At 36.6% G+C, this 13912-nt stretch overlaps 1 protein-coding gene across 11 annotated transcripts in view; it reads left to right on the top strand.

The window, feature by feature from the left end:
- Window positions 1–13912, top strand: part of ADD1 (adducin 1) — a 66623-nt gene that overhangs the window by 7632 nt on the left and 45079 nt on the right. The window contains exon 1 of one of the 11 annotated variants that reach the window (XM_049833061.1): window positions 12268–12460. The exons of the other annotated variants lie outside the window; for them this stretch is intronic. The gene's annotated coding sequence lies outside the window, so the exon portion shown is untranslated. Of the gene's footprint in view, window positions 1–12267; window positions 12461–13912 lie in introns of those variants that run through there. 11 annotated transcript variants of the gene reach the window in all.

The following is a 13912-nucleotide window of genomic DNA, read 5'->3' as shown; positions in this document are numbered from 1 at the left end:
GAGCGGGCTAAAATATTGAAATAGCTGGTCTCCCAAAAAGACTGAGACTACTGTTACTCTTTTCAATCATTAACATAAGTATGATATTTATTGATACTGAAATAGTGTCCATTATGCTAATTATTTTTAAGCATTTATTAAAACAACCCCAAAATACAAAGAATGTTAAAGATTGCATAATGAAAAGAGATGTGAGTAATTAGTTACTTAGGATATCCTGGGTTTGTTTTTCATAATGTCATCTTTTTTAAAGAGCTTAAGCTTATTTCTGTATTCCTTGGTTTTCAGGGCATTAAGTCATTAATGTGTTCACATATGTTGTTGAAATATGTTAGTTCCATAATAACTGAACTGTATTTTCAGAAATGCATTACACCTCCAAATCAAAAGAGGCACATTATTGCATGTTTTCAGTACTATTATAGTTACTGGAGTCACTTTTAATTAAGAATGAGGCAGATTTCAAATGCCTCTTTTTCTTTGCAGACCTTTATCAGGACTAGACACCTTCCTAAATAATACTCTTTGTTATCGGTTATTGGTTTGAAGACCTGTTGTGATACCTAAGATTTAACAGTAGAATGAAAAGGTGAGGTCATTCAGTCTGAAATTTTGCTGCTGCTTGTACTACAGTTTTCACTTGTTTATTTTAATCCTTAATTTGATGTGTTACTCATTAATGAACAGGATAAGTTCAGTTAATTTGACTGAAACTCAAATCTAAATTTATTCTTTAAAGGATTTGATGATCTGAGAGTGTAATCTGGTAATTTTCATCTCCCTCCTCTGTTGCTATAGTAATCCTAAATCTGAACCTTGTTTCTGCAGACTTTTTTTTTCTTCAGTAAGTTTTGTAATAGCTGTGCCGTGTGTTTTCTAACCAAAATATTTATAATACAGGTTTTGTTGTTGCCTTTTTTTTTTTTTTTTTTAATTTGGATGTAACATCTGAGGTAAAGCTGAAATTAAGCAGCTTTGACTTGCCTTCTCTTTCTAGCTCTGGGGAGACCTTGTAGCATTAAGCTTTATTCATGTTTTAGACATATATCTTTTAGGGGGAAAACCAAGCAAACAAGGCCCAACTAAAGCCAAAAAAGACCCAAACCTCTCTGAGTGTCATGAAAAGCTGTTAATAATTGTAATTATAGAGGTGAATGTTCAAATTGCAAAGGCTATAAATCAGTTTAGCATCCAGATGTTCTTGCAATTCCAGTTTTACAGCAATGTTTGGGGCTTTCAGCTACTTCTGGCATGGCTGAACTTCTGATACAGCAACAAATGCAGATAATTCTAGCAACTGTATAAATTACTTGTTCTCTTACCAAACTTTGATTTTTGTCATATAAAAAAAAAAGTGGCTATGCAAGATCTGACAAGCTTAATAGCAAATTGAAGAGGAGCATCAGAAGTAAGCAGAAAACCTGAAAAAGACTGATTGCCTGTCTTGTCAGGAAGCATGGGAACAATGAAGTAAGACTAAAAATAATTTAGATACAGATGAAAGACTACATGAAAAGTTTGCCTTAATTTTCAGTGAAGACAGTTTTGAACATTCGCACGCTGGCAAATAGGTCTTAATGAAGTGAGGTTATAAAATTTATTTCCATAAAGATGTAAGTTGAACTTACAGGGTGCAGATCAGTGGAACTACGTAATTTTACTCTGGAATTTTGAAGTGGGTCATCTGTGTAACTAGAGGCTCATTTGCAAGAATTGTTATTAAACATGAAGGTGGAAGGGTATTGGCTGGCTGGCGAGCAGCAAAAGTAGTCACTGTTCAGAGGAAAAGGTGGTTTGGGATAGTTACTGCATCGTTAGTGTGACCTTAATATTCAGGGATTTGTTTAAATTTAGAAAGAGAAGCTATTCTATGTGGAGGTAAGATGAAATTGGGGTATGAAGTGATATAGCTCTTAACAGAGGAAGACTTTGTCAGAGAAATCTAATGGCTCTTTTTATAAGATACCTGACTTCTTGGGGAGGATACATGGTTAGAGCTGACCACTTAGAAGTCGTACAATGTGTAATATGATTCCATGTAAAAAATACAGTGATGTTTCTGTGAAAATTGATTTAAAATGCTGACAGGATATGTCAATCCAGAAGATAATGTGTTGGAAGTATGTTAGTAGTGGAATTTGTCACGGGTCAGTTTCAAAATTTAGTATTTTCATTAAAAACATTGATGCATTCCTACTTCTTATGCCAATCTTGTGTTTTCTCATCAGATGTCAAGTATCATCAATACAACAGACAGTTTTGCACAGAACAAAGTTGAGACCTTAGGACATGACTAGTAGAAAAAGGAGTCATATTTAATAGCATTAAAAAAATCAAGATCTTATTACACTTCAGGATGACTAACCTATCAAAGTTAGCAACTGTGAAAAGTTTTAGGAAAACAAGTATACTGTTGTTGCCCTACTAATATTTTCCTTTAAAGAAGTAAAGTGGTATTGACTTTTTCTGGTACTAGTGAAAAGTTATCTGGAATATTGTGTCTAATTTCTACCACCTGCCATCAAGTAAAAATGGCATTTGCAGTGGAGGAGGTACAGGGACTGATTCCTAGAATGACTAAGAGAATGGAGAATTTGCTCTGTAAGGGGGACTCAAGGAGTGTCGTCTTTGATCTGGGGAAACAAAGCATGAAGGAGGTTGCTCTTCATAAAAATGAGTGAAACGACACAGGTGGGTAAAAAGAGCTTCTTAAGCTTGAGGTATGAGAACAAATGGGTATAAACTATCCAAGAATAAACCTAGTCTGGAAATTAGAAAAAATGGTTCCTAAGCAACGGAGGCAGAGAAGTCTGCAACAGCCTTCCCTTAGGAGTAGTTGAATAAGACTGTCTTTAAGATGGAGCTGGTTAGCTTATATAAGGGGGGCTGGTAGTGGATATAACATGTCGTTTTCCACAGTACCTTGGGATTTAACTCCTTGACCCAGAATATCTGTTTGTTCCCATGATTCCTGTCTTGTTAGTCAACTATGAACTTGACCAGATATTGTCCAGAGACCAGTAGATACAGAGGTGGTCTCTTTCTTGGACAAATAGACCAGTTGCGTTCTGAGGTACATAAATGTTTCTATTGAGGGATAATAAATGTTAGACGAGTAGGATGTTTTAAATACTTTTTTATGTAATACACTACATTGTATCTTATGTAGTAGATATATATTATGTTTTGAGTTAAGAAACTCCAAATGAACACAGAATAATTCAACAGATTTAATAATGAGCCCTGTATTGTTTTCTTCTTGTGCTGTCCTGTGTGATTGAAGAAAGCTGCCCACAACATGTGCACAGCAATGTCATCGTCTTCATATTTCTCTGAGCAAGCTGGAGGGTTGGTGTGGTGAAAACCCTGTATACCATGTTGCTGTGTATTGCCCTGCTTTTCCCGTATATTGCCCTAAGACAATGTCCATCTAGTAAGCTTGGAATGTAATTTCTTGAGGAAGCACTGTGCTTGTGTTTGCACTAATGAGAGACACTCCCATATCTCTACATAATAGAAGGTTGGTGGTTTTAAAGGAGACTTGACAAAGAAAAGGGTTCTGCTGCCTTCTCCCTGCCAGAAAGATGCTAATTGGCAAATTGGGGAATTAATGTTGCCTGAGGTTACAATATTTTTCTATTTTATTCAATTGTTATGACATGTTAAATCATGCTTTAATTCCTGGTGAGGTATTTCAGACCCAGGAGGAAACTTGTAAACGCTCATCTGTGCAGTTGTTTTGTGTATGTTAGTAGTGTGTGTGTGTTACTGGATGTGTTTTTTTAATACGAACAGAAACAGAAATACAGTATCTGCTTTATATTTTTCTATTTCCTAACTCTGCCTTACTTATTCTTTCTAAATGTTCACCTAGAAAGGTTCATTTTTGGAAGGAAGTTCCAGCATAGAAAGTAGTTTGGTTAGGACAGGATAGAAATTTAATGATATTTGAAAGGTTCCTTCCTGACTGTGCTTAATGTGTATTATTGACTTCCCTTCAGCTGTTAGTTGAATTTCCTGTTGATTTTAGGGATAAATAATTGCCAAAGCAGTGTCTGTCCTTATCTGTGTGCTTAAATTAGTTTTGTTTTCTTTATTCACAAGTTTAACAGTATTTTAATATTTTCAGAACTAATGTAGAAGACTGAGAACTAGATCTTATTCCGTTAAATTGCTGTGTTCACACATAATTATTAATATGAATGGTAAATAATCACATAGGCATAACATCAATGACTTAAATGGCACTTTGCACATGTTTAAGCGTTAATGTTAGTGAAGTTACATCCCAAAATGGAATTTTTGGGGAATAGTGCTTGACAGTTATAATTTTGAAAGCTGATAAATAATAATTAATACTTCAAAGCTTGAGGTAATGTTCACTATTGAATGAATATTGACTAAATTGTATTTAAACTGCTTTAGACATTCTGTATTGTCATTTACAGTTAAATAGGTGTGAACTACAGACAGTCTCATGTAATAAAGGAAAAAAAATCCAGAGTCTGAAACACTTTGGCAGTAGTCTCTGAAGAGTGGATGACTTAGCAGATGTCATCTTAAAGCTCTTGCAATGAGGAAAATATATTTAGGAATACTGGTATTTTGAAAGAATGTATTAATGTATGTGCAGTAAGAAAACTGTAAAAGTTATCTTGACTTTTTGTTCTTAAAGTATGTTTTTCAACTAGACTGTATAGAATTTGTCATGGTAACTGAAAAGTTGTCAGATTAAAGTAAATAATGTTATTGCCTTGGAGTGATAGAAATAATAGAAATGATTACTGAAAAGCCAAGCAATTTTTTTTTTTTTCTAATTTGCTTAATGAACATGACACTGGAAGCCCATCAGTTTCCCCCTTCTGGTGAACCAGGTGATTTGTTTGTTAACTGAAAATATACTATTAAACACTGTAGAGAAGAAAAAGCTTTGTGGCTTTATATCCATTTTTTAGTTGTTGTTTGTTTTAATTCATTTATCTGTTAAAATTGAAGCTGAGGATTGCTCAGTTGTCTTAAATTGAAATAATCTTTCATTGCGTGGTCTAGAATAGCATTCCCTGCAAATGTGGCCTGTGTTGTAGCTGGTTCTGAAAGGGATGCAGTCAATGTTGGAATAATTTACATTTTCAGCAGCATATTCAGATCTGACATTTTGGTTTCTTATTTCGTATGACAATAATGTCTGTTAACTTTTTTTATATATTGTGTCATGTTAGCTGGTGACACACTTTTAAGTAAATGTTCTTAAAGGTATATTTTTTGCATTGGCACTGTGCCTCATAAAGACATAAAATCTAAACTGTCTTAGAAAGTGAAGATGCATGTTGACATGCAGTTTGATCTTTGGAAGATAAATCAGAAAAATCTTACTTCCCCCTCTCCCCCCAAAGAAGAGTGAGTGTATATCCTTTCCAAGACTTGTTGGATTAGATTAGTTTCCCTGTGAAAAATGTTACAGAATAGTTGGTGAAGACAGTAGCATCTGCACAGAACAGATCTGCAACAAAGAGATACAGTACAATGACTAGATAATGGTCTGTCCGGATTTTGTCACCTTTAATTTCTTCCTGTATTATGAAAGATCTAGAGAACTGAAACAAATTAAATTTGAGGTAACAGTCTTGTATAGGTTGCTTGAGACTTGGAGGAGAGCAAGGAACTTGAGCATGACATAGGGAAAGATCAGGGATAAGGTTGATAACAGACTTATAAGAATAATTTGAGCTAGTGAGATGTATTGCTATTGTGTGTCATTGAACATCTTCATAAACCCATCTGATTTTTAGTGATGTTTGTAGAAGTTCGTGAGATTAAGGGGGGGGCGTGGGATTTAAAGTATTTCCTGTTCATTGTTAGCTGATCTCTGAAATTCTGTAGTAAGGTCTGGTACTAACAGGAAAGAAAACAGTGGGCAAGTATGAGGCAGGAGAGAAAGTTAAGGTTGGTTTAGTTTAGAGAAGACAGATGAGAAAAATAAATTGATACTGTAAGGTCAGAAACAGTTTTAAAAATCTGGATTACATTATACAGGATTTCTCTAGGATTTTTTTTACAGATAATATGTTTAAAACACACTGTTTTCAAAAAGTCTCGTTCTGTGTTAGCCCATGGGATTTACTGCTATGAGGTACTGTTAGGGTCAAAAGTTTAGCACAGTGCAAAGTAAGATTACACATTTTATATCAGTTATACAAGGAATGTTAATATTTATGTAACTTTTTTCATGGTGTAAAGCATAAATAGATATATCTGCATATATGTGTGTGTGGTTTATACTGTTCTTAAAACCGCGCACTGGCAGTCGTTATTCAGGATATTTGGAGAGTTAAACCACTAGTTTGATCAAGTTTGGCAATTTTTGCCCTTTTAGACAAAGTTTTGATGTTTGCTTATAAAACCCCAATTGGTTTTTACTCTGGCAGCTACAGAAACTCTTTGTATACAAAAGAGAATGCTACAGAATCTCTTCTTATGAAATCAGGGCAGTTGACTAAATAAGCATCAGGCTTAATATTTGAGGATTAGAATTGCCAGACTTTTGTTTTTGTTTAAAAAATAAAAAATTCCGAAGCTACTAATTTCTGGCTCCAAGGTAGCTGAAGTTGAATGGCCTACATAGACGGCATATATCTTGTGTGGGGACTTATGAGAGAGACGTAGTAGTATATATTGGTGTCTGGATATGCATAGAAAGGTAACATTTTAATGTTAAAAGCGTGGTAGTATATGTCATTTATCATGGGGTCCTATAGAATACATTTTTGTAGGATTTCTGTTGGATTTCATGAGCTTCATTGGATGCTTTGTTACTGAACAACAACAACAAAGTGGGAATTGCTTGTGGCCTAATATGTGTTTAAGTATGCGGACATGTTGGATCCTACTGAAATCCCTTAAGGGCAGGAGCTTCTGATGAACAGGTCTGATTGCAGGTTCGGATGGGAGGGGGGGCTTGTTTACAAATTACCTACCCTAGCCTGTTATCCAGCTCACAGCATGACCACACAGTTGCGTAGGCTCAGCAATGTAGCTCATGCAGTGTGGGAATAGCTGTCAAGGAAGAGTGTAAAAATAACACTGTGCTTCTGAGAAAGCATGATATACTTACAAAATATGGAAACAAAGACTTAAAGAGTAGATGTTTCTACATATAAAATAATACTCTTGTAAAAACCAATACCACAGTACAGCTCTAATGCAAGTGATTATTGTTTTCATTTCACACAGTTGTTTTGCCCATCTCCTTGGAGAGCTGTTTACCAACTTCTAAGGTTTTGTAGAAATCAGTTGGACTTCATATGGGCAGAAACTTCTGGCATATATCCGACTGCATGCTGTTTGGGAATCGCTGTAAAAGCTGGGTTTAGAATTCTGGCTTTGAATACTGTGTGCATGTCACTGTGATTTGCAATTTCTGATGCCAGTAGCCTTTCAATGAACTTGAAAGAACTGTACATACATATTTGAGCAATAAAATAGTGGCAGTAGGGTTTCTAGAAAGAGTTCCTTTTAGAACTTGAGTCAGGAATGGAAGTACTTTGACAGTCCTGTGTGGATTATTCAACTGATTTGATACAACTATGTATCTTTGTTGTTCATTATTTTAACTTACATTTCTGTTTCTGGGATTATAAGCCCATCACTGGCTAGGTGTGATTTTTAGAACACAGTAGGGAAAGGTCTCTGGTTTCTACTAGGCAAACATAAGCAGGTGTTTTTTAGAAGTTTTCTAGCTATTGGTAGTGATAATGTTGAAAGATGGAGGATATTTTGTCCGTGGCTGGAAGAGGAGTTGCTTCGATAGGGATCTGAGTAAAAATCAGTAATAAAGACAATATGATAGTCAGTGGAGTTGTTTTTAGACAACCAATAAGAAGACAGATGTGTAGAAACAATGGGGTTTTTTAATTATTAATCTTCAAATTTTTGTCAGCTAAAATAATCCTTGCCTAAAGTTGTTAGTCTTTATGGATGCATAGTGTTCAGTTTAATCTGGAAGCATGGGTATGTGTAGAACAGGAGCCTTTCAGTTTTACATTGGGACTTGAATTCAGTAAGTGCAGAATGCCCAGAAGCATGATTTCAGTTTTGTTCTCTTGGTTTTAATAGTGGTTTGGTTTAGTTTTCTAGAATATTACAGCCATGCAAAACTGTTGTGACCGTTGGATACTTTGTTGTGCACTTCTGTCTGTACCTGAGGTTTGGGGTGGAACCTTAAGAGAGGACTTGTGTGCTTGGGACTGGTTCTCAAAGCTGTATGTGTGGAAGAGCAGGAGGGAGAGCTGATGCATGGCCCTTAGGGTCTCGGACTGGATGGTTGGAACCAGACTGAAAAAATAAATGCATCCATCTTGGCCTCTTCCGTGAAGACAGCCTCTATGAATGGGCCTACTTTGTAACAGCAGAGCAGAGCATGAGTTGTTCTGTCAATTGACCAGCTTGTGGTGTGCAAGGCTCTACAGCCATTCTAGTAATTGTGCAAGTATCAAGCTTGGATTAATCCTTGTCTTCTTGCAACGCACCCAGAATATTTATGCCATGGTTTGTGCATGTCTGTGTTGTGTGCGGTCTTCTTTATTCTGTTGAATTTTCAGTTGAATAATGTAACAGTCTGGAGACTGGAATGGTCCTAGTTCAGAAATTAAGAAATAGGCCTAGTAGAAAGTGTGAGAGTGGCCGTGATTCCTGAAATACTGAAGTCTGGGCTGCTGTAGACAATTGTGTTTGTGATTCTGAAAGTAATGTCGCTAAAATGGCTATTAAACACTGTGTTCGCGTGATTTACAGTGACTGCAGAAACTGGACTGCTGCAGTTCTCCCCAGATGTAATTCTGAAACCTTGTAGAGCAAAGTAAATAACATCTTTTTGCCACTGTCAGGTAGAAGCAATGAGAATCGCAGCTGGAAGATAAGTCCTGGGTTTGCATAATGTTGATTTATGCGGCCGTATTCGGCTGTGTAATACTTGCCTGACAAGGGCAACAGCATGATCAGGAAGATGGTTTTCTTGTGGTGTTTCATCTGTTACCATGTGGGTGTGCATGACCCTTGAGGTTTACCCAGAAGTAGGAAACATGACTGCATAATTTTGGGGTGGGGAGCACATTCACACTCCCTGGGGAAAACCAGAAATGAGTTGCTCCTAATATAGAGTTCATGGGGGGTTTCTTGACATACTATTTCCTAATATGGAACAACCAACAATCTAATATAGGAAAATGAGTTCCAGTCAGACTTTTTTCTGTAGTTGATATGTCTTTAATCTGTAGATAAAAGTTGTCAAGAACATTCTGAGAGATGGAAAAGAATGCTCTTGGATTTGGGAACTGTGTAATGGGATGAACTTTGTCTTACTGTCACTTGTATGAAGGTAGTGTTAATATCCTTTATATAGGGCATGTATTTTAAACACTGACCAGAAATTTTCAGTGTAGGGTGGATAAAGGATGATGTAAACCACTTTGTCTTCCTAAAAATTTTTCACCTACCTGAAGGACTTAAAAATGCCTAATTAACCACCATGTAAAGGAGTTTTTTGAACTTCAATAAGCCTGGCTGTTAGCTGTCTAATTTGGAAATAGAATGATGATACATATATGAGGCTCACATTTCAAAGCTCTTTTTATGTGCAAGTGCTGCATAAAATCTCACATGGAAGGTTTGCGTCAAAATTAATACTTAGGCTTGCATTCTCCAAAGATATTTGTTTCCTCCTGCTTAAAGGCTTTTTAAATTCTGTCCGATTCTACTGTGTCAAGAGACTAAATTGGTCTCATAATTTATTCGAATTTCCGCCCTTCCCTCTCTCCCCCATCAAAACTGGGAAGTGCTATAAAAGAACTGGGGGGTGCCACCCAGAAAAGCCTCAGCTGAACGCAAATGAGAAATTCATGAAAAATTCAACATCTCCACTGCCTTCATCTGCCTGACTCAAGCCTGCTTGAAATCTCCAGTCTTCATATTAACCTCCACCTCATTTATGTACTTTGATTCACTCTTTTCTAGCTTAAACCGGCAACATTTGTGCTGCTTACATATCAAACTTGCTGGTTACAGCATAATGCCTGCACACTCTCTAATCACTGTAGCAATTTCTGAGTTACTTGGATTCTCTGCCAGAAAATAATGACTGAATTCATGCACCTAGTCATGAATATTCAGGTTAGTTCTATCTCAAAAATCTTAACCAACCAGTCTCATAATAATGCGGGATTTTTTCTTGTGGGGCATTTGCTGTATGATTTCCAAAGTTATAGGTATATTTTAACCATGAATTCATCAAGAAACAGTAAGTTCACCTTGTGTCTCTGTTGCCAAGTTACTTAGCCTCTTCATTCTTCTTTTTGTGATTTCATAATCTCTTGGAGCAGCTACACTAATTGCTTATAACTTTCTTACCATTCCTTGAAAACCATAAAGAAATTAATGTAATTCTTGAATTTTATTATTGGGGTTTATGACATAAGTTTAAGTAGCAACAAATGCTGCCAGAACATATTAATGATTTATGATGTCATTGCCTAACAAATCCATCAATAAAAATGTGATATTGTGTAAAAAAAGAAGACAGTTTTAGTGTACCTCTGATTCAGATAAAAATTGCATAATGAAGTATAAACTCCCCCCCAAAAGGGGGGAGGGTTGTATGTCAAATTCTCTGAAAACTAATTATCACTGTTGATGGATAGCAAGTTAGATTATTTCTTTTCAAGACCATGTACCTCAGAGAAGGAGCTCAGAACAACACAAGAAAAGTTAATGACTGGGATGTCTTGGGATGTCTTAGCATAACAAAAATAGATATCACGTAGTACAATCTAACATTAGCGACTGTGTTCCTTATTGTAATATGTAAGGAACATACTAAAACTTAATTTCAGCCTGGAAAGCAAAACTGATACGCTTATGCACTTTTAGTTTGCCCTTGCTTCAGTAAGAATGTCTTGTCTCCAAATCAGGATGTCTAAGAGCTGTCATTAAGGTCTAATAATTTCTGGTGAATGCAGTAGTTGAACTAGAGTATTTAGATTTTGCAGTCCTTTTTGCAGAACGCTTTTATAAATCTCTAAGCTCTGTTTATACGATCAGAATAAACTGTGAAGCAGAATCTCTCTCTGGTTGAGATGTTTTCAGCATTTAACCTGAATTAACTTTAAAAAAAACCCCAACCAAACCTATAAAATAACTTTCATGCTTGCATAAAGTGAAATCATAGCTTTAACAAGTCTAGGGTAGTGTTTTTCTTTTTATGTGTAACTGAAGAAAAAAAGATTCTGTGACTACTTTTCTCTCCCCTGTAAATAAGTAAAGATGCATAATGTCATCCAGCTGTTCTGGAAGAAGTTATCTTTGCAATGTAGTTCAAAGGGTTAAATGACATTGTTCTGTTCATTGCCAACACGTTTCAGAAATCTTATCCCTCGCTAGTCAGTCTACATGAAAATAACTGGATCCTGGCCAAAATGAGGCCACTTTGCCTATGCACTGCTGCATTTCAGTTGATCCTTTATGCATCATGATACTAATATTTTAGATTTGAATAAAGTTACTGAAATTTATTGCATTTTTAAAGTATCAGGGAAGTATCTATGTTCCTTTTAAAAAATGAGTTTTAATTTCTTCTGTCATTTGTAGAAGCTTTTGTTATTCACAGCACTTTTTGCAAGCACAGGTTCCAAGTAGCTTCAACAGTGATGAACATTAAAGATAATCTAAATTTTAAACATGTTTTTCAGTTTTTTATATCTGTGATAGCACTGGGTATATAGGTGGGGTCTTTTTGCTTGTTCGTTTGTTTTTTCCTAGACACTGATCTGGTATAACCTTTTTGAAAACCCTAACAAACATTTTAATAAAGGTAGATTTTCAAGTCTAATTTTAGAATGTGCACTCTCCATTGTCTAAAAACCAGAAGGCTAGCACTGGAATAGGTAGTACCATCAGAAACTATTACTTATAAAACCTTATAGGAAAAGTGAAACAATGCTACTGAGGTCATACGGCATAGTGGAAGGGGCCTTGTTCATTTTGCGTATTTTGCTGAAACTTGAGGTCAAAAGAAAATCTTGAGGGAAGAAGAAAGCTGCTCTTTCCTCTTGTCTTTACACCTAGAACACGTGTGACTTTCCTTTAGACAACCTGCAACTCGTACTGTGTCCTGCATTCAAATGAGCTCTAGAGTCTTCTTCCTTCCGGTAAAGCTGCTTATGACTTCCACAGTTCTCATGCAGTGAGTGCTATAGCCTCTCCACTGCTGTGGGGAAGAGTCTGTGCTGTGTGCTCTTCCTCTTGACCTGCTGTATCAGAAGCATCCCCAAGTTTACGACGGACGGTGGTAAAACCTTGTCCTCAGTTGTAGGTCCTGACCTAGTTCTCAGTTTTGTCTAAAGCCACTGGTGCAACCACTGCACATCTATCTGAACTTGCTATTCTGTGAAGCAGCAGTAGACTCTTCTCGGTAAGTGCCACCTCTATGTAAGCAGATGGCTTTCCTTCTGGGGGACTGTGTGGAGTACCGCTAAGGAATTTGGAGACTTTCATGACTTTAGGTGTGTTGTTTCCAAGGAAAATATGTTTTCAAATGTGTGTATGTGAAAATTATAGAAATCTTATTACCTGATTTGTAACACTGCAAATTAAACATCTAATTTTGCTTTCGTCAGTTTTGGCTCTTTCTTTGATAAACTGATGTGTGCATTTGTGTTTTCCACAAATCCGGTGTTGGAATTAAAAGTTTAGCGGCTTTTATAACTTCAGTTTAAGGTCAGTGTTCATTTTTGGGTCAGACATGCTGATTAGTTTGTCTCAAGCTTTCCACATACTTGTTGGATAAAGCTGGGGCCCTGCCCTTGGAAAGCTGGTGATCTGATTTGACCTGTGCTCAAAAATCTGAGGGCACTGGCTTATTGGTGCGTTTGGCATGAGGCTTGGGAAGTGCATGTGGGTTCACAGAAACCTAAAAATAAGCAGTATTTGGGTTAAACCTCTTTATTTATATGGACTCGTGACCCTGAATGCAAAAATAAATGTATATTTGTTTTCTGGTACTGCCACCACCATCCATGAATATTAATAGTGGAAAAATATTTGAATTTTACATTGTCTTGGCCTCAGATATTTTCTGCACAATTAGAGGATGAAAACGAAAATTAGTGACTTGACTCATTCTTGTGTAGTACTGAGTGGCGTCTGTAGCTGAGTCTCTGCAACATCAGTGATGAAATTTAATGTAGCAATAAAGCAGACTGGAAAAAATACTTGTCACTATAATGTTTTCTGTTCAACAAATGTTGTAGTTTTGTCAACACACAGAGAGATCACCTCCTAGTGCAATGCATAGAGAGATCACCTCCTAGTGCAACCCTTTTTATTCTACGGGCTGTTAACTTTAAAAGCCTTTAACCTAAGCAGTTCAGTTTCAGTGGACTAAACTGCTGAATGCATCGAAGTAGCCAGTGAGACAAGCGAAGTTATTTGGGAACTTGTGTAGTTTTTGTCATTGAAATTTCTCAGGTAAGGTATGCCTGAATGATTTGGATAGGAGATTTGCACTTCATGCTGTAGAAGATCATTAAAAAATAGTAAGAGATACCCTACCTGATCTGAGGGGAAATTTGTCCCAATTGCAAGTCTGATCAGTTTGACCTGAGCACAGGAGAAGGATTAAGGAGGATTTTTGGTACTGAGTACTTCTGCCTTCTGCCTGACGTTCAGTCTCCAGCTGTCACCAACCTACCAGCAGAGGAAGGTGCTATTTGGGGGGGGGGGAAGTGCTAGAATACTAGAAGTGCTTTGGAAGCTGCAAATAACACAAGCATATTGTGCATGTGGGAACTTATTTTTCCCAAAGCATAAGAAGGATGGACAGGTTCATGGATTGCAGAAGCAGACGGGACTCTGATCTCAGTAC

This window comes from Accipiter gentilis, chromosome 3 (genome assembly GCF_929443795.1).
Source record: "Accipiter gentilis chromosome 3, bAccGen1.1, whole genome shotgun sequence".
In the NCBI taxonomy this organism is placed as follows: Eukaryota; Metazoa; Chordata; class Aves; order Accipitriformes; family Accipitridae; genus Astur; species Astur gentilis.
This window is presented reverse-complemented; position numbering and strand designations above follow the sequence as displayed.